Here is an 18,645-nt window from a genome sequence, read left to right on the forward strand (position 1 = left end):
TTTAAAGACAGTAGTTTATCTGCAAAAGCTCTTATTTTTTGCCTGCTTCCACCCACATAAGATGTGACTTGCTCCTTCTTGCCTTCCACCATGATTGTGAAGACTCCCCAGCCACGTGGAATTGTAAGTTCAATAAACCTTTTTCTTTTGTAAATTGCCCAGTCTTATGTGTGTCTTTATCAGCAGCCTGAGCTAAGCCCCAATTTGAGGCTCTCTTGCCCTGTATCATCTGGTGACTGATTGTATTAGTCTGTTGTCATGCTACTAATAAAGACATACCTGAGACTGGGTAATCTATAAAGAAAAAGAGGTTTAATGGACTCACAGTTCCACATGACTGGGAAGGACTCACAATTATTGCAGAAGGTGAAGGAGGATAAAGGGCCTTACAGGGTGACAGACAAGAAAGTTTGTACAGGGGAATTCCCATTTATAAAACCATCAGATCTTGTGAGACTTATTCACTACCATGAGAATAATATTGGAGAAACTGTTCCCCTGATTCAATTATGTCCACCTGGCCCCACCCTTGACACATGGGGATTATTACAATCCAAGGTGAGATTTGGGTGAAGACACAGCCAAACCATATCCTTCAAGCCCTGGTCTCTCCTAAATCTCATGCCTTCACATTTCAAAACTAATTATGGCTTCCTCAAAGTCCCCCAGAGTCTTATCTCATTTCAGCATTAACTTGAAAGTCCATAGTTCAAAGCCTCATCTGAGACGAGGTAAGACCCTTCTGTCTATAAGCCTGTAAAATCAAAAGCAAGTTAGTTAGTTTCTAGATACAATGGGGGTGCAGGCATGTCTCCTGTCCCAAAAGGGAGAAACTGGCCCAAACGAAGGGGCTACAGGCCCCAAGCAAGTCTGAAATCCAACAGGCAGTCAAATTTTAAAACTCCAAAATGATCTCCTTTGACTCCATGTCTCATATCCAGTGCACATTGCTGCAAGAGGTGGGCTCTCACAACCTTGAGTAGCTCTGCCCTGTGGCGTTGCAGGGTACTTCTCTCATCCCAGCTGCTTTCAGGAGCTGGTGTTGAGTGTCTGCGGCTTTTCCAGGCTCAGGGTGCAAGATGTCAGTGGATCTACCATTCTGGGGTCTGGAGTATAGTGGCCCTCTTCTCACAGCTCCTACTTGGGTAGGGACTCTTGAGTGGGGGCTCTGACCCCACATTTCCCTTCTGCACTGCCCTTGCAGAGGTTCCCTATGAGGGCTCTGCCCCTGCAGCAGATTTCTGCCTGGAAATCAAGGCATTTCCATACATCCTCTAAAATCTAGGTGGAGGTTCCCAAACTTCAATTATTGACTTCTGTGCACCTGCAGGCTCAGCCCCATGTGGAAGCTGCCAAGGCTTAGGGCTTGCACCCTCTGAAGCAATGGACTGAGCTCTATGTTGGCCCTTTTTAGCCACAGCTTGGACATAGGGCACCTAGTTCTGAGACTGCACAAAGCAGCAAGGCCCTGGGCCTCACCCATGAAACCATTTTTCTCTCCTAGGTCTCCTGGTTTGTGATGGGAGGGGCTTCCATGAAGACATCTTACATGCCCTGGAGACTTTTTCACCATTGTCTTGGCAATTAACATTTGGCTCCTCATTACTTGTGCATATTTCTGCAACCAGCTTGCATTTCTCCCCAGAAAATGGGGTTTTCTTTTCTATTGCATTGTCATGCTGCAAATTTTCCAAAATTTTATGTTCTTCTCCCTCTTGAAAACTTTGTTGCTTAGAAATTTTTTCCACCAGATACCCTAAATCATCTCTCTCAAATTCAACATTCTACAAATCTCTAGGGCAGGGGCCAAATGCTGCCAGTCTTTTTGTTAAAGCATAGCAATAATCACCTTTGCTCCAGTTCCCAATAAGTTCCTCATCTCCATCTGAGACCACCTCACCCTGGGTTTCATTGTCCATATCATTATCAGCATTTTGGTCAAAACCATTCAAAAAGTCTCTAGGAACTCCAAACTTTCCCACATCTTCCTGTCTTCTTCTGAGCCCTCCAAACTGTTCCAACCTCTGCATGTCATCAGCTCCAAAGTTGCTTCCACATTTTAGGGTATCTTTACAGTGGTACCCCACTCCTAGTATGAATTTACTGTATTAGTCCATTCCCGTGCTGTTAATAAAGACATATCCAAGATTGTTATAAAGAAAATGAGGTTTAATGGACTCACAGTTCCACATGGCTGGTGAGGCCTCACAATCATGGCAGAAGGTGAAGGAGGAGAAAAACATGACTTACATGGTGGCAGGCAAGAGACCTTGTGCACAGGAACTCCCATTTATAAAACCATCAGATTTTATAAGACTTATTCACTACCATGAAAACAATATGGGGGAAACCACCCCCATGATTCATTCATCTCCACCTGGCACTGCTGTTGACATGTGGGGATTATTACAATTCAAGTTGAGATTTGGGTGGGGACACAGTCAAACATATCACTGATGAAGTAACAAAGACAGTATAGAAGCAGCAGTTGGGGAGATATTGAAAGGCAGTGGTCAGCAGGATGGTGAGACAGTGGAGTGGTGTGCCAACTGTCAATGGGATGGCAAGAAGGTGAGAGGCAGTGAACGGCAAGAGACAGCAAGATGACAATCAAAGCTGCACAGCTATGACACTGAGGCTGTAACAGTAAAGAGCTGGTAAAATTGCAGAGCTGTAACGCTAGCCAAAAGCACTTTTAAAAGCAATGTTTGGCCACGCATGGTGGCACATACCTGTAATCCCAACACTTTGGGAGGCCAAGGTGGGAGGATTGCTTGAGCACTGGAGTTTCAGCCTGAGCAACATAGCAAGTCCTCACCTCTATTAAAAATAAGGTCATCATTTTCCCTGGTGGACAGCAGAGCCGAGTGAATTGGCAAGCAGCCAAATTGCCACTGCCTTATGTGGGACCTGCCATTCTGACCAGCAGGCCAGTGGATTATCATTCTCTCTGTTAGGTCCTCCCACCATGGCAGCTGAACCCAACCAGGCTGAGGTAACCAGAAGAAATATTACTGAAGTCCCACCCACATGGAAGATCAGTCAGCACCATTTTGGCTCCAGCGGATGGATGAGTATCCCCTCTGTCTCCCTTATAATATAGAGTGAGCTAGGGAATAAAAGCCTTTGGCTAAGCAGTCAGTGAAAAATGTCCCCATTGTTTGAGTGCCTCAAAACACATCCTTGTCACCCCTTCACCCCTTCACCCTTTTTCTTCTGACTCTATTTTATTACTCTGCAAGCCATGTTATGTTCTGTCTTAAAATGTATGTTTTGTTTGCAGTCTTTTGCTTTGCTCTGATTCCCTGAGTAATTGTTTAAGGCAATCTAATTGGTTGTGTGAGATCCCCCATTGTATTAACTCTGGGATGCCATAGTTACATTGTTCTGTGGCCCAACCAGGACTTTGGGGTTCACTGTTGGCCATCCTCTAAACGCTCCAGGGTTTTCAGCGTTTGGTCAGACCCTAGATATTCTGGAATTTCTGGCATTTGGAATGGGGACCCTTGTTGGCTGATACTCAGGTACTCTGGATTTTTGCCATTTGCTATTGTTGGCAATGATTTAGGGCTTTCAGAATTCATATTTCTTCTAGGACTGTGAGTTGGAGTTCCACCTAGGGGAATCTTGGTCTTGCCTTTGCTTGTTTTCTGCCCTAAAGTTTTCATTTTCATGATAGCATTTTATTTTCTTATTGTCACTTCATTTACACTTTTCCTCCTGCACTTTTCTTAATAAAAATGCTTCTTTTGTCATATTTCATTCACTGGCAAATGCTTATAATTCACCTTCATAACACATTGCTACCTATACTTATACCTTCTTTGCAAGAAGTGGGAATCTGAAAGCGAAAAACAAGAAGGGCCCAGTTGTTTTCCTCTTCCTAGACTTAGAAAAACTTCTGTGTCCTATAGAAATCCTTGTTACACTAGGGGAAAATGACAAACATCCCAGAGGACCAGCCAGTAGAGTGTCATTTAGGCTATTGTAGCAAATTCAAATTCACCTTAAAGTCAAAGAAACTCATTTTCTATTGAAATATTATTTGAGCTCAATACTAACTAGAAAACCAATAGATTTGGTCTTAAAATGATTCTTTTAGTTATAACAATATTTTATAATTAGACTTGTTCTGTCAAAAAGAAGGAAAATGGGAGGAGGTCCATTATGTACATGCTTTTGTGGCCCTTATGCTAGTTCATGTTATTTCCAGGCACCAGGAAGCCACACATACAGGATCCCCTTCTAGCTGCTCCACCTAAAAGGCCTATAAGCTCCCTGGAGTTAGTTTCCTCAGACCCTCAATCCTGAAGGGCGCCCCACTAGTTCTCTAATGAAGGATTCCACCCCAAGGTCATTAGGAAACCACCTTTATTCAGTTAGCCCCAGCCTATACCCACCATTGCCCCAAAGCATAAGCCCAACCAGAACCACCAGAAGCAGGACCCATATCAGCTCCTAAAGTCAAATCTGTGTCCATTGTGGGAGGTAGCTGATGGACGTGAGGGAATACTTAGAATACATGTGCCATTTTCTATGTGTATAGCTTTATACAAAGACAAATTTGGTCAGTTTTCAGAGAATCCAGAAAAGTTTATAAATGAGTTTGTTAAATGGACCATGTTCTTTTATTTAACTTGTCATGACTTACAAATATCGTCATCCGCTTGCTGTGCTGTGGGAAAAAAAGTAGAGGAAAAAGCATGCGGTTAAACCAGTCAATTATGACAAGGTTGATAAATAAGTCAGGTAAAAGAGGAAAATCCTACTCTGTTTTGGGGGCATTTGGTTCAGGCCCTCAGAAAATCTGCTAATGCAGACCCCTACTCTTCAGAAGGGCAAGTTCTTCTCAGTATACATTTTATTACTCAATCTGCCCCTGACATTAGGAGGAAACTACAAAAATGAGCAATGGGACCTCTAACTCCTATGAGCAAACTCTTAAACATGGCCTTTAAAGTTTATGACAACAGAGACAGGGCAACAGAGGTGTTTAAAAAAAAAAAAGAGCCAAAAAGCACAATTATTAGCAAATGCTTTAAGCCCCTCTGCACTCTCAGGGCTGCCCATCCTGAGAAAGTGTCACAAGATTGGTGTCTGGAATGCCCAGACAAGAGCTCCAAACTTGCCAACCCCTGGGCCAGAATCAGTGTGCTTACTATAAGCAAAAAGGCCAATGGCAATGAGAATGTCCTAACTGTGTGAGACAGAGAGAAAAAGCTCTGCATAAGTTCTAGAGCTTACTTTCTTCCACTAACCCCAAAGCGATGCCTTGCTCAAGTATGTTTACTGGGGAACACAGACCCTAGAACCCGATGGACAGCTTTCCATAGTGGTGACAAGTGGCTGCCTAAACATTTTTTTTCAGTGTCTCTACTGTTAGGTGAGCTCTCCAGAGGCTTGAGAACTCCAGGGTCTTTCCTTGAGCAATGCAGTTTGCCCCTTTCCTTCCTTATATTTGATGCCATGGGATCTCCTCCCCTGTCTTTTCTTCTCTTCCATTTGGGACAAACAAAATTTGGCCAAATAGATGGGTCACAATTTATAACTTGAATCCTGTTGTCTTATACAGGTCATTTTATCTGATGTGTTTGTTTAGGTATATATGCAGGTATTTAAATGTGTGTTGTGTCTAGCGTGCTATCAAATTGACATTTTTTTGTTTGTTTGGTTTTGAGACAGTCTTGCTCTGTTGCCCAGGCTAGAGTGCAGTGGTGCGATCTCAGCTCACTGCAATCTCTGCCTTCCAGGTTCAAGGGACCCTCCTGCCTCAGTCTCCCAAGTAGTTGGGACTACAGGTGCATGTCATCATGCCTGGCTAATCTTTTGCATTTTTAGTAGAGATGGTGTTTCACCAGGCTGGTCTCAAACTCCTGACCTCAAGTGATTCACCCGCCTTGGCCTCCCAAAGTGCTGGGATTATAGGCATGACCCACTGCACCTGGCCTCATAAATAAAAGAGTGGCCTTATAAATAAAAGAGTGCTTATAAGTTAAACAAGATAGTCTAAGATTATTAGTTTGCAGAGAATGTCGTGTCTTCTAAAATTTAATATTTTTACCTAAGTCACTGATGTTCATAGGCATTAAGATGGTTAAAATGCCTTTAAATGGTGACTAGCTCTGCATGGTATCCTGATTCTTGGAGGTGGTCTAGAGAAATCTGTTAAAAGTGAAAAAGTTAAATACATGGGAATAGAATAGATGCTTAAATAGTGAGCATTTTTTATAGTTAAAAATCTTAAATTTATAAAATGATTCTCATCTATATAATGCCAAAATCTGGCGAGCAGTTCAGGATTTCTTGCTTCCTAGATTCATATAAAACATGCCAAAAATATATCATTTATTGGGAAAAAATAGTTTTATTTCAGAAATTATTAAAAGGGAGGTTCAAAAATGAGGGAACTAGTGAGTATAAATAAGAAGGAGGGATATAAAGAAACAGTAATTTTGTTTAAAAAGAGTCTTGTACAGTAAATTCTTTTCCTAGAGTAAAATGATTGGTTATTTAAGACAGAGGTAGTATGGACAAGTCAGAAAATCCAAGCATTTTGTAGATGGTCTGCGTTGGTCATAAGGTTCATAAAGAGGAATTTATGAAAGGAATTTTGTGTGTAATCAAACTAGCTGTAATTAAAAAGAAATTGTTTATAAGAGAATTTCTAAAGAATGATCTACATTTTAAAACCAATTTTTCTTAAGGTGTTAATTTACTGAATTACCAGAAAATTTACTTTTCAATCCTGTAATCTATTTCTTTTGAAAGCTTCTCAGATTAATGTAACTCATTTCTTTAGCTTTTGGGCAGTTCCTCTGAAGTGTTCTCCTCTGATTCTAACTGTTGTTGTAAGCTAATGCTAAAGTATTTTGTCTTATGGGTCTGTGGGGAGCAGTGTTTTCCCCTAATATAGCTTAATTCTATGATCTTAAAAAAAAGTTTCTTGAGAAAAGTTACACATTTTCTCTACGTGCAACTTTATTTTGGCTTTTGGCTTTTGATTCTTATATTGCTTAGAAAGGTTTTGGGGGCCAATGAATGCCTGCCCAATTACATTTCCTTTGGCCAGGAGGGATGCATTTGTTCAGTCTGTTGGAGGCTATGGATTTTGATTTTTTGGTTTGTATTCTCCTTTTTTTCAGGGTGTACCAAAGGCAATGTCAAGAACTAAGCTTTTATTTTATTCTGTGCCAATGCTGGGTGGTGTGCTACCTGTCCTTGTTCCATTGTGTTCCTTGGTGGGATCTCCATGGCCAGGGGCTTGTAGCCAGCTGGATGTTCTGGGCTGGGTGACAGTGGAAATGAGTAGGCACTCACTGCCCCTTGAACTCCTTTTGAGCAGTATGAGAGCTAAAGACTAGGAGCCAGGACGCGGGCTTGTAAAAGTAGCTTGTCGGTGGGTTCTGTGTGTTGCGCTGCTGTGGTCTTGGCTTGCAGTAATTAGCTACACAAACCTTCCTTCTCCACTTGGGAATTTAGGCCAGGTTCAGGAGACCCATCAATATTAAAATAAAACATTGCCCTTTCCCACAAAGGAAAAGAATAGCTCCCCTGTTCAACCATGAGATTTAGTCTTACTAAAAACTTAAATAGAAGAGTCCCCCAAGGATCAATTACATTCAAAATGGAAGAGCTCTTATTAGATGTTGTTAAGTGCCCCCATACTGCTGTTAAATTTCAGAAAATAACTACTTGGGTGTGCCTAAAAGGGATTAAAACTGTTCTTATGAGTCACAGTCACAAAGGGAAGACACTGTGACCTACATCTGTAAACCTCTGAAAGATCTCTGTTACCTCAGAGGTAGAGAATCAACTGCCAAAAAACGTAGATTCTAAAGGAACCAATACTCTGCTGGAAGTGGTAACATGTTTCTGTGGGTGGGAAAAGAAGCATTGATTTATCTCATCTTCCTTACTGTAATACTTATTTTCTATCACTTTAGACTATCACCTCCTCCTGGGAAACATCCCTTTTGTCTTTGTTGGGGAAAGAGGCCACTCTAAGGCCCAAACAGACACTATGCTGGCATTGTTAATCCTCTTTGCTATCCCAATTACCCTGATCCAGTGTGGGTGGGAAAAAAACTCTATAGTAAATATTATTAAAATTATAGATTCAAGGAATCACCTTTATGGTTGCTAGATTTGTTATCAACCTCCCCAGGATAGAAAGTTCCAGTCCCCAGACCTCCTAACTAATGATAGTGATTCTAATGTACTCAGACCCCTATTTTTTGGTGGAATTCTCCCCCACTTAACAGACTCCTCCTGAACTCCACCACCACTATTACCAGGACCTAGAAAGTTGGGTTATCTATATCTCCAGTACATTAATGACGCTATCTTTTGTACCCACTGTGTGTTAATGACACAAAAGTGGAAGTTTCCCTGTGATACTCTCATCCAACTCTAGTTGCCAAGTTCCCAAGGCAAGGAGACCATATACGGTGCCTATTTCCAGGTAAGAACATACAGAAAAAAAAACAAAAAAGAACACTACCTAACCTGGGAAGGTTAGGGAAGTGGGTATATCACCCCCTTCTCGAAAACAAATATTGTTCGGCCATTCTCATTGGAGCAGGGGAAGAATCTTTCTATAGACCCAACTTGGCCACAAAGCATAGACATTATGACACATAGATCCTCTTTGTTTGGAGCCATGATGACCCAGCATGCCACCTGGGCTTATTTTTGTCTGTGGCCATGACTACTCAGGAAGCCACCTGTTCCTTTAGGAGTGGCTTTCCCTTGTATATCAAAACTTTGAACAGAGGTGAATGTACATTGGCCACTCTTGCCCCTCCAAGAGTCATAGTCTATATTCTCATAAGACCCAGGAATACAAGAAGTCAATGAGTAGTATGATTAATTCTGACAGGAATTGGGGCAGCAATAGAACAAGCGGCACTCTGGCCTATCAAAAGTCAACCCTAAAAAACTTAACTCAAACCCTAATATCCCTAGCCATCAACAAAGGTAAGACATTAAAGGGAACTGAAGAGTCCCTAGACTCTTTGGCAAATGAGAATAATTTTGGCAACACAGCAAGACCTGTCTCTAAAAAAATCAAACTTAAAAAAGTTTAGCGTGCCTGTGGTCTTAGCTACTTGGGAGGCTGAAACAGGAGGATTACTCGAGCCCAGAAGTTCAAGGTTGCAGTGAGCTATGATTGCACCACTGCACTCCAGCCTGAGCAATAAAGCGAGACCCACTTAAAAAAATAAATAATGTGTATATACATACATATACACACAGACACACACACTCACATACATTCATATATGTACACATTCTATATTTTTAAAATAATCTTATATATAAAGAACATGTATATATATACAAAATGAATATATAAAATATATAAAATGAAAATAGAAAAATAAATTTAAAATAAATATATAAAATAAGTTATTAATATAATAAATAATGTTAATAACTTTAAAGTAAGTATTAAGATATACTAATTGTGTCAACCTTGATAATTCTATTGAGGGAAAGCTCAGATGCTGAACTTTGAAATCATTACATCATTTTTACAAGCCCACAACATCCATGGGCTGCTCCTGGCAAAAGACTGAGTTAAGCAAGGATACCAAGGAAGGCCTGTTCCCAGCACACACAAACTTCTCTGTTAGATGGCTTTGGCTTGAAGAGTTTTGAATGGCTTAGCTGAATCTTCCTTGAACTGCATTGCAGTCTAGGATGTTTCCATCAAACTTTATTTCCCTATCTTTCACTCAGGGTCAGACTCATATTGCCTTCTTATCTCGAGCGAAAACAATGTTTAGTCTATCACGTACCATTAATTTATGTTAATTATTATCAAAGAAGAATCAAAAGTATTCCCAAGGATATTTATAAGAAAGGGAGCATTAAATATGTTTTAACAAGTTTTTAAAGCACTTTAAAAAAGTTGTTTGTGAATATAAAGAAGATTATGCACTAAGGGAACTTTTACAACAACCTCAAACATTAGTCTAAAGTTTACCTTCATGACATTTTGGTATCAATGAGTATTAATTGTTTATCTGTGGCATGCTTTAATAATCACAGTATTTTTTAAATTTTATATAAAGAATATAAAATTAATTTAACATCCAAGGAGGAAAAATTTAAAATCACTAGTGTCCTCTAATTTGCAAGATCATTCTGATTATTATTTTCTATGGTTTTGAACTTTTGGAGATTTTTAATTGCCATTGAAAATCCATTGAAATTTATACATTCTCTTCAGAGAATAATGCACATATATGTTATTTTGTCCCTACGTTTGTGTGTGTTTCTTTAATGTAGCCCTTTGCCTTAGAAATATGGGAGCATACTGCTTTATAAGTTAACTTTACCTTTTATTGAGTACATTATAATGACTAGTACGTTTTTCTTTTTTATGAAGAATATCCCAACATCTGAAAGTGCATTATTGAACAGTATTATTAAATAACATTAAGTATGCAATACATTTTGTTTATTTAACCAATCTTTTATTGCATTGTTTTAAAATATTTTGAATATTATTGTAGTTAAATCTTAGAGCATACTGGCAATTATTTCTGTGGGCTAAATTTCTAGCAGTAAAATTCCTAAATTAAAAAAACTCACTTATAAAAATTATATATTAATAATTGCTCTTAAAAAGACTAAAATAAAATACTTGCTTGTGTACTTAAAGCCTCTATGTCACTGATTATAAATGATTTCAATCATCAACAAGTTGAGGCAAAAATTTCATTTTGTTGTTTAAATATGTATTTATTTGATATCTAGAGTGGTCCATTCTCTTTCTCTCTCTCTTTTTTTCCCCATAATGTTTATTGTCATTGTTTTCTTTTGTGAATTTTCTCTGTATTGTATTTACCCATTTTCTATATTAGGAAGGTAAAGTGCATTAACACATTTAGTACAAATAATCTATTCTTCCTCTTCTGAGATAAACTTCACTTATCTGTCTATACTATATTGCTGAATTATATTTGCTAATACAGGCATATCTCAGAGATAATGCACGTTCAGTTTCAGATGCATGCAGTAAAGTCACACAAATTCTTTGGTTTTTCAGTAAGTATTAAAGTTATCTTTACACTGTACTGTAGTCTATTGTGTGTGCAATAGCATTATATCTGAAATACCTTAATTTAAAAGTACTTTATTGCTAAAAACACTAACAATCAACTGAGCCTTCCACAAAATGTTACAATATTGTAGGATATTTCTGGGAAGTGTTATGTTTTTGCTGGTGAAGGATCTTTCCTCAATGCTGATGGCTGCTGACTGATGAGGATGGTAGTTGCTGCAAGTTGGGGTGGCTATGGCAAAATAAGATCAGAATTAAATTTGTCATATCTCTTGACTCTTCCTTTGATGAAATATTTCCTTGTGTCACATGATGCTGTTTGATAGCATTTTACCCACGGTAGAACTTCTTTCAAAATTGGAATTAATACTCTCAAATTCTGCCAGGACTTTATCAGCTAAGTTTATGGAATATTCTAAATCTTTTGTTACTTCAAGAATCTTCACAGCATCTTCACTAGGAGTAGATTGCATCTGAAAAAAACCACTTTCTTTGCTCACCCATAAAAGTAACTCCTTATCCATTAAATTTTATTACAAGATTGCAGCAATTCAGTCACCTATCAGACTTCACTTCTATTTTATTTCTCTTGCTATTTCCACCATAGATGTGGTTATTCCTTCACTGAAGTCTTGAGTCCCTCAAAGACATCCACGAGGGTTGGAATCAACTTCCAAACTCCTGTTAATGTTGATATTTTGACCTTCCATGAATCATTGAGTGTTCTTAATGAAATCCAGAATGATGAGTCCTTCCCAGGTTTTCACTTTGCCCAGATCCATCAAAGGAATCACTATATATGGCTTCTGTGGCCTTAAAAAATGTATTTTTTAAATAATAAAACTTGAAAGTTGAAATTGGATTAATCAATTGGATTGATCAGAAATTTCCCACATTATTGAGAAATAATTTCCAAGCCACATAATAATTGTATAAGTCTTAGATACTGAATGAGTTAAAGTTGTGACATTTAATTTAAACATTTAAAAAATATTTAACCTTATTGTTTTTTATTTTAAAATTTGATATGCAAAAGTATGACTGATTTAAAAAGACTTCAAGTCCAAGCTCAAAAAGAGTCATATAATATAAACGTAGATTTTCATTTGGTTCTGCTTCTCTTTGTCACACCATATAAGTAAGTTTATCATAATTTACATTCTCATAAAAATAAAAGGGTTAAAGAATATGACACCTTAGAGATAAGATGGTTTCTCATTTTGTAATTCCTAAGGTCAAATATCTCTAATTTTACAATGAAAAAATAAAAGTGGGAGCATGCTGTAGATCTAAATCTATGTCATTTATACTGATAATAATAGGGTGCAGAAGACTTGGTGTACCATAAATTATTTGAGGAAAGCATACAAAAAAAAAGATAAAGGTAGGCCTTATATTCAGAAATGTTCACATTTATGGAAAGGAAAAAATGGGAAGGGGTAGAACTAGTAAAAAAAGGAACATATTTATATATTTTACCTGATTCAGTGTTGGTGACATTGGTATAGTATAAAGTTTATCTGACAACATATTTTTAACAAAGATTAATTTTTTAAAATAAAGCTGGGATACTAGGACATATAATCAATTTATGTTAATTATTGAAAAATTATAGTGAAAGTACTACAATATTTCTTAGATTTATAATAGTTAATATTTTTCTACGTTTTATAAATACAGCCTAAATAGGAAATAGTAATGTTGAGAGAAAAGAGGAATGACGTGTATGTGGGAGTAGATTGCTGCTCTTTCCTTCTAAATTACAGAAATAATAGAAGTAATAATATTTTGCATTTAGACTGCTTTTTCTCCTCAGAGCTTAAAGCAGCACAAAAATTAAATTTGGTGTCCTCCTTCTTACCTATTCAACCAAGCTAAAACCTGTAGGAAAAATAAAAAAGCTATTCTGATTGCTTCTCTGATAAATTATAATAATTGCTATACTGTTTCCTTCATCACATAAGGAGGTCTATTTCCTTTACAAATTACATATGTAACTTTTCATTGTTTCCTAGTCACTAACGTTTGGTATTCAACACCTGTATTGGTACTGAGCTGATGCTTCTGTGTCAATGTGTGTGTTGAGGCAAGGGGTATTCGAAGGAAGAAGTGTTGACCAGAGGGCCACTTACATTCATCATTAGTGCACCTCCCATGTAGTATTAATAGGCACATTTAACAGAGACCTGAAATCTTATTAATCAAAATGGCAGTCTTAGTCTAAAAGATCTTTGGGAGAAGTTATCAATAAAGAATTTCATTGCAATATGAAATTGTGCCAGACCATTTATATAAAACAAATATAGATATCACTTACAGATTGAAATTGGAAGTGGATGGATGTCATTATGAGAAAATGGATTGAAAAATGCTGAATCTCACTAATCCAATTCTTCACAGGCTGTAATTTACAACAGTGACTCTACTTACAAGAGTGATCTGTGATATATTATAGATGGATGAAAAACTATTCATTCGACACATCTTTGAATTGTCCTACCTAATAGTGCTAGTTTATTGCCTTAGCCAGAAACCTTCCATCTTGGGTTTTCTTTCAGAGATAAAATATTTCTTTAAAAATTTTTTTTTACCTATTTAATCTATCCAACTGAAGAGATAAAATATTTCTTAATATGAAACATTTTTGTGACTATATCTAAACCATAACTACTTAGAACTTTTTAATGTATTGTTGCTTTATTCATTATATTATTTAATCCTAAATTACTTTTTCAAATATTTATTCTACAATTATCATTTTCTATCACCTAGTTTTATTTCATAAAATGAGGATTTGGGGGTTGCAAGTAACAGAAGCCCAATTCAATTAGCTGAAATAGAAAATATTTCAGTGTGTCTTAACAAACCGAAGGCAGGGAAATAACTCATGTTAGAATCTAACAGGAACCAGAAATTCAACTGCCATCAACACAATTATTTTTCCATTTTTTTCTCCATGCATTTCTGCTTCTTCACTTTCACTGCAGAAAATGTGCTATACTTCTTAGTACAGCTGGCAGAATAGCCACCGAAGGATGTTATGCTGTATTGTAGGCATTAGAAACAAACTTCTCTGTCTTGATCAGTCTCTCCACGGGTCTCTTTCTTTCTTCCTCCCTACCTCCTTTTCTTCTTCTCTCTCTTTTTAATTTCTCTCCCTTCTTTCTGTGCCTCTCATTTTTTTTTTTCAGCTTCCAAAACCCTTAAGAACAGAAATAGAATTGGCCCAGATTGTATCAGATACCCGGTCCTGGGACACTCCCGGAAAGAAATACCAATTCATTTTAAATGGCTGCTTCTTTGGGAAGCATGCCAGTGAACAGCATTTCTCAAAAAAGGTAAGTGAGATCAAGATCAAGAACTATTCTGCAAACAAAGCTACTGGTTGATGACTTAAATATATGCCATGGATACCAGATTATATGTTTTTTTAACACCTTCCCTAGATTGTCCACTTGTTTTCTAAATTATATTAATTTCTGAAAATCTGTCTCATGGTAAATATTACATATTTTATTGTTTCAATGATTTTTTCATATTGTTTTTCTTTCAAACTCTCCAGGTAAATCAACCTTTTTTTCAACTTTTTTTTTCTTTTTCTTGTATACTTTCTTCTTTGCTGCCAAAACCAGTAGCCCAGTGTTTCATTTAAAATCCCAAAAGCACTGCACAGCAACTTTGCTGAAGCTGCATTTTTAAGATAAGTCTTTGGGGTATTTTTTGTTTGGATTTAAGGGGGAAAAATTAACAGGGTCATTCATGCAAAATTTTGCACAGCAAACTAAGTATCTAATTATGCTTTCCTGCAGCAGACTGTGCTGCACTCCAGATGTATGCACTTAAATAGCTCTTTAATGTTCTGCAACTCCAAGTAATGACGTTCTGAAACTTTCATTTTTTTCCATTGGAAAATCAGTTTATCAACTTTAGTCAAAGAATAAACATGTTCTATTATGACACAATATACTAAGTCAATCATGTTTATGCCTGATTCTGGGAGAAAATCAAGCTTGTGTCATTTTGAAATTTCAGTGGCATAGAAACTTGCATGGACTATGAGGCTAAATGTTTACGCCAACATAGAAATACATTATACAAGTATTTTCAGAACATTGCTTAGGGAAGTCATAAAATAAGAATTTTAAAAAGTCATACCAGGTTAAAATTTAAATGACTGTTTTTTGAAGAATAGAAATCAAGGTCCAACATAGGCTTATTCTTTCTAAACAGGGCATTTTAACCTGCTAACACCGTGTGTGTGTCTGTGTGTGTGTGTGTGTGTGTGTGTGTGTGTTTGTGTGTGTGTGTACCTATATAAACATTTGAGTGCTTATACAACGGTTTTATTCCAGTGCATTATTCTCCCTTTCACATGTTTTTTGCATTTTGCATGTTTCAGTATTAAGCCAGTGTAGAATAAAAATGATTTATTTTTATTGAAGTATTCTCCAACACAGCCTTCTCTACTGTGGCAATTTTGGAAGTGCATATAAATATTCCAGATACAAAAATCTTAGCAGTGAAATAAGAGAACCACACAAATTGATCTTGTAATTATAAATGCTACATGAAAAACTCAATACATTTTTTAATGTTCAAATTAAGACACACTAATTACATAGTAACTGCTAAAAAAGAGGCATATAATTTAGAGTTATGCCAAAGAGTGTCGTTCAGATTTAGATGCTTCTAATCATGGGGGAAACTTGCTCACCACTGGTAAATGTTAACTTTGATGAGCAAACTGGTGATTATCCAAGGAAAAATCTACTAATGGAAATGTTGTGTTCACATAATTTCAGGTGTCTTTTTTTCATTGACCTATTTTGAAGTTTGTTTTAAAACTCATTATTTCAGTTTCTTGTTAATTTATTTAGTGTTACACAACAATGGAGGTTTTCAACTGAAAGATAATTTTTAAAAGTTCAATAGCTTACTCAGAAACACTATTATGTGTACTGATTATGTTCCAGAGGATAGTAAACAAATACATATGTTACCCCAAGTTGCATGTAAAATGTATGTGTTTTCAATGTATTTCAGTCAAAAACAATATGATGATAACAGCAGAGATACAGAAAATTTTCATGAAAGTTTAAAAAATTACCATGAATCCTGGTCCTTGAGGATAAAGAGTTTTTGTTAGAAGGGAATAACAGAGATAGATATAAGTTTATGTAGATTAAGTGGTCAATTCTAAGCAATTTCAAAGTCTATCAAGTTTAATATCATGTTTTTCTTTAGGACTAAATTTACTTAAAATATATGACTTCCATTTTCTTCTTTTCTTTAAATTTTATTATTATCATACTTAAAGTTTTAGGGTACATGTGCACAATGTGCAGGTTTGTTACATATGTATACATGTGCCATGTTGGTGTGCTGCACCCATTAACTTGTCATTTAGCATTAGGTATATCTCCTAATGCTATCCCTCCCCCTTCCTCCCACCCCACAACAGTCCCCGGTGTGTGACGTACCCCTTCCTGTGTCCATGTGTTCTTATTGTTCAATTCCCACCTATGAGTGAGAACATGCGGTGTTTGGTTTTATGTCCTTGTGATAGTTTGCTGAGAATGATGGTTTCCAGTTTCATCCATGTCCCTACAAAGGACATGAACTCATCATTTTTTATGGCTGCATAGTATTCCATGGTATATATGTGCCGCATTTTCTTAATTCAGTCTATCATTGTTGGACATTTAGATTGGTTCCAAGTCTTTGCTATTGTGAATAGTGCCGCTATAAACATACGTGTGCATGTGTCTTTATAGCAGCATGATTTATAATCCTTTGGGTATATATCCAGTAATGGGATGGCTGGGTCAAATGGTATTTCTAGTTCTAGATCCCTGAGGAATCGCCACACCGACTTCCTCTGAAATAATGCCGCATATCTACAACTATCTGATCTTTGACAAACCTGACAAAAATAAGAAGTGGGGAAAGGATTCCCTATTTAATAAATGGTGCTGGGAAAATTGGCTAGCCACATGTAGAAAGCTGAAACTGGATCCCTTCCTTACACCTTATACAAAAATTAATTCAAGATGGATTAAAGACTTACATGTTAGACCTAAAACCATAAAAACCCTAGAAGAAAACCCAGGCAATAGCATTCAGGACATAGGCATGGGCAAGGACTTCATGTCTAAAACACCAAAAGCAATGGCAACAAAAGACAAAATTGACAAATGGGATCTAATTAAACTAAAGAGCTTCTGCACAGCAAAAGAAACTACCATCAGAGTGAACATACAACCTACAGAATGGGAGAAAATTTTTGCAACCTACTCATCTGACAAAGGGCTAATATCCAGAATCTACAATGAACTCAAACAAATTTACAAGAAAAAAACAAACAACCCCATCAAAAAGTGGGCGAAGGATATGAACAGACACTTCTCAAAAGAAGACATTTATGCAGCCAAAAAACACATGAAAAAATGCTCATCATCACTGGCCATCAGAAAAATGCAAACCAAAACTACAATGGGATACCATCTCATACCAGTTAGAATGGCAATCATTAAAAAGTCAGGAAACAACAGGTGCTGGAGAGGATGTGGAGAAATAGGAACACTTTTACACTGTTGGTGGGACTGTAAACTAGTTCAACCATTATGACTTCCATTTTCTTTCATATATTTTCATCGTTAGCTTTCTTTTATGTTTATAACTTTCTAAGGATAAAAGGAGAAAAAAAGGGAGAAGTTGACAAAGACCTTCTTGGAATAACTAGAAAAGAGTTGAAAGGGAAAGGAAATCAGAAGAACAAAAATAATCTGTATATAAATGTAAAAAATTGCATTAACTAAAATAAACCTAACTAAATGAATTTAAAAAGGAAATGGAGGAAATAATAAGTAAACAAAAGACCAGGAGATCTTCAGAGGAAAAAGGGAGAGCTTTATATTCTATTACAAAAAACAAACAAACAAACAACAACAACAACAAAAAAAACAATATGTAGGTTGGGGAGGCATGTCCTCCAGGACAAGTGAAAGTCTGCTTTCCAAAAAACAAATGGAGGGTCTGCCTTAAAAAGGCAAAGTTCTTACCCTCATTCTCAATGAGGTTCACTTATGCAAATAAAAAAAATTTAGATTTGTTCAGTTCCGATTGGTCAAAATAGTAGAGCCCTGACTGAGTAAAGAAAGGTCTTGTGATACTTTTACAACATCTTTTTAAGAACATAGAGTCCGTGACTACTCCCTCACTTAGTCATGGCTTTCTGATCCTGTTTTAACTTTGAGCATCTCAGCCACATGGAATCTATTTTGTCCAATCACCAGAGGCATACTTTCACACTACAAACCCCTTTTGAATGGAAGTAAAAGAAGTGGTTAAGCAAGTAGTTAAGAATGACAAGTGAGTTGAACAGTAGACAGGCCATTTATTCCCTAGAACTATTAAGCTTCTCTCCGATCAGAAGCGGGACTAAGAAGAGCCAAACATTCCTAAAGCCATGGCAGTGTGGGATTATCTATAAATAAGTATGGAGGTTTATCAAGGCAGGTGTTCATTTATCATCAAGTATACAACCATATAATTATTAGTTTCTTTCTTATATT

The 18,645-nt window shown here is 36.9% G+C and overlaps 1 long non-coding RNA gene across 1 annotated transcript in view; it reads left to right on the forward strand.

Annotated features, from left to right (window-relative positions):
- The first annotated feature begins 8,371 nt into the window (after window positions 1–8,371).
- Window positions 8,372–18,645, forward strand: part of LOC134758460 (uncharacterized) — a 35,284-nt gene continuing 25,010 nt past the window's right edge. Inside the window, exons 1-2 of the long non-coding RNA XR_010133669.1 lie at window positions 8,372–8,461; window positions 14,263–14,409. This is a non-coding gene — a long non-coding RNA (uncharacterized lncRNA). The remainder of the gene's footprint in view (window positions 8,462–14,262; window positions 14,410–18,645) is intronic.

This window comes from Gorilla gorilla, chromosome 4 (assembly GCF_029281585.2).
Source record: "Gorilla gorilla gorilla isolate KB3781 chromosome 4, NHGRI_mGorGor1-v2.1_pri, whole genome shotgun sequence".
NCBI lineage: Eukaryota > Metazoa > Chordata > Mammalia > Primates > Hominidae > Gorilla > Gorilla gorilla.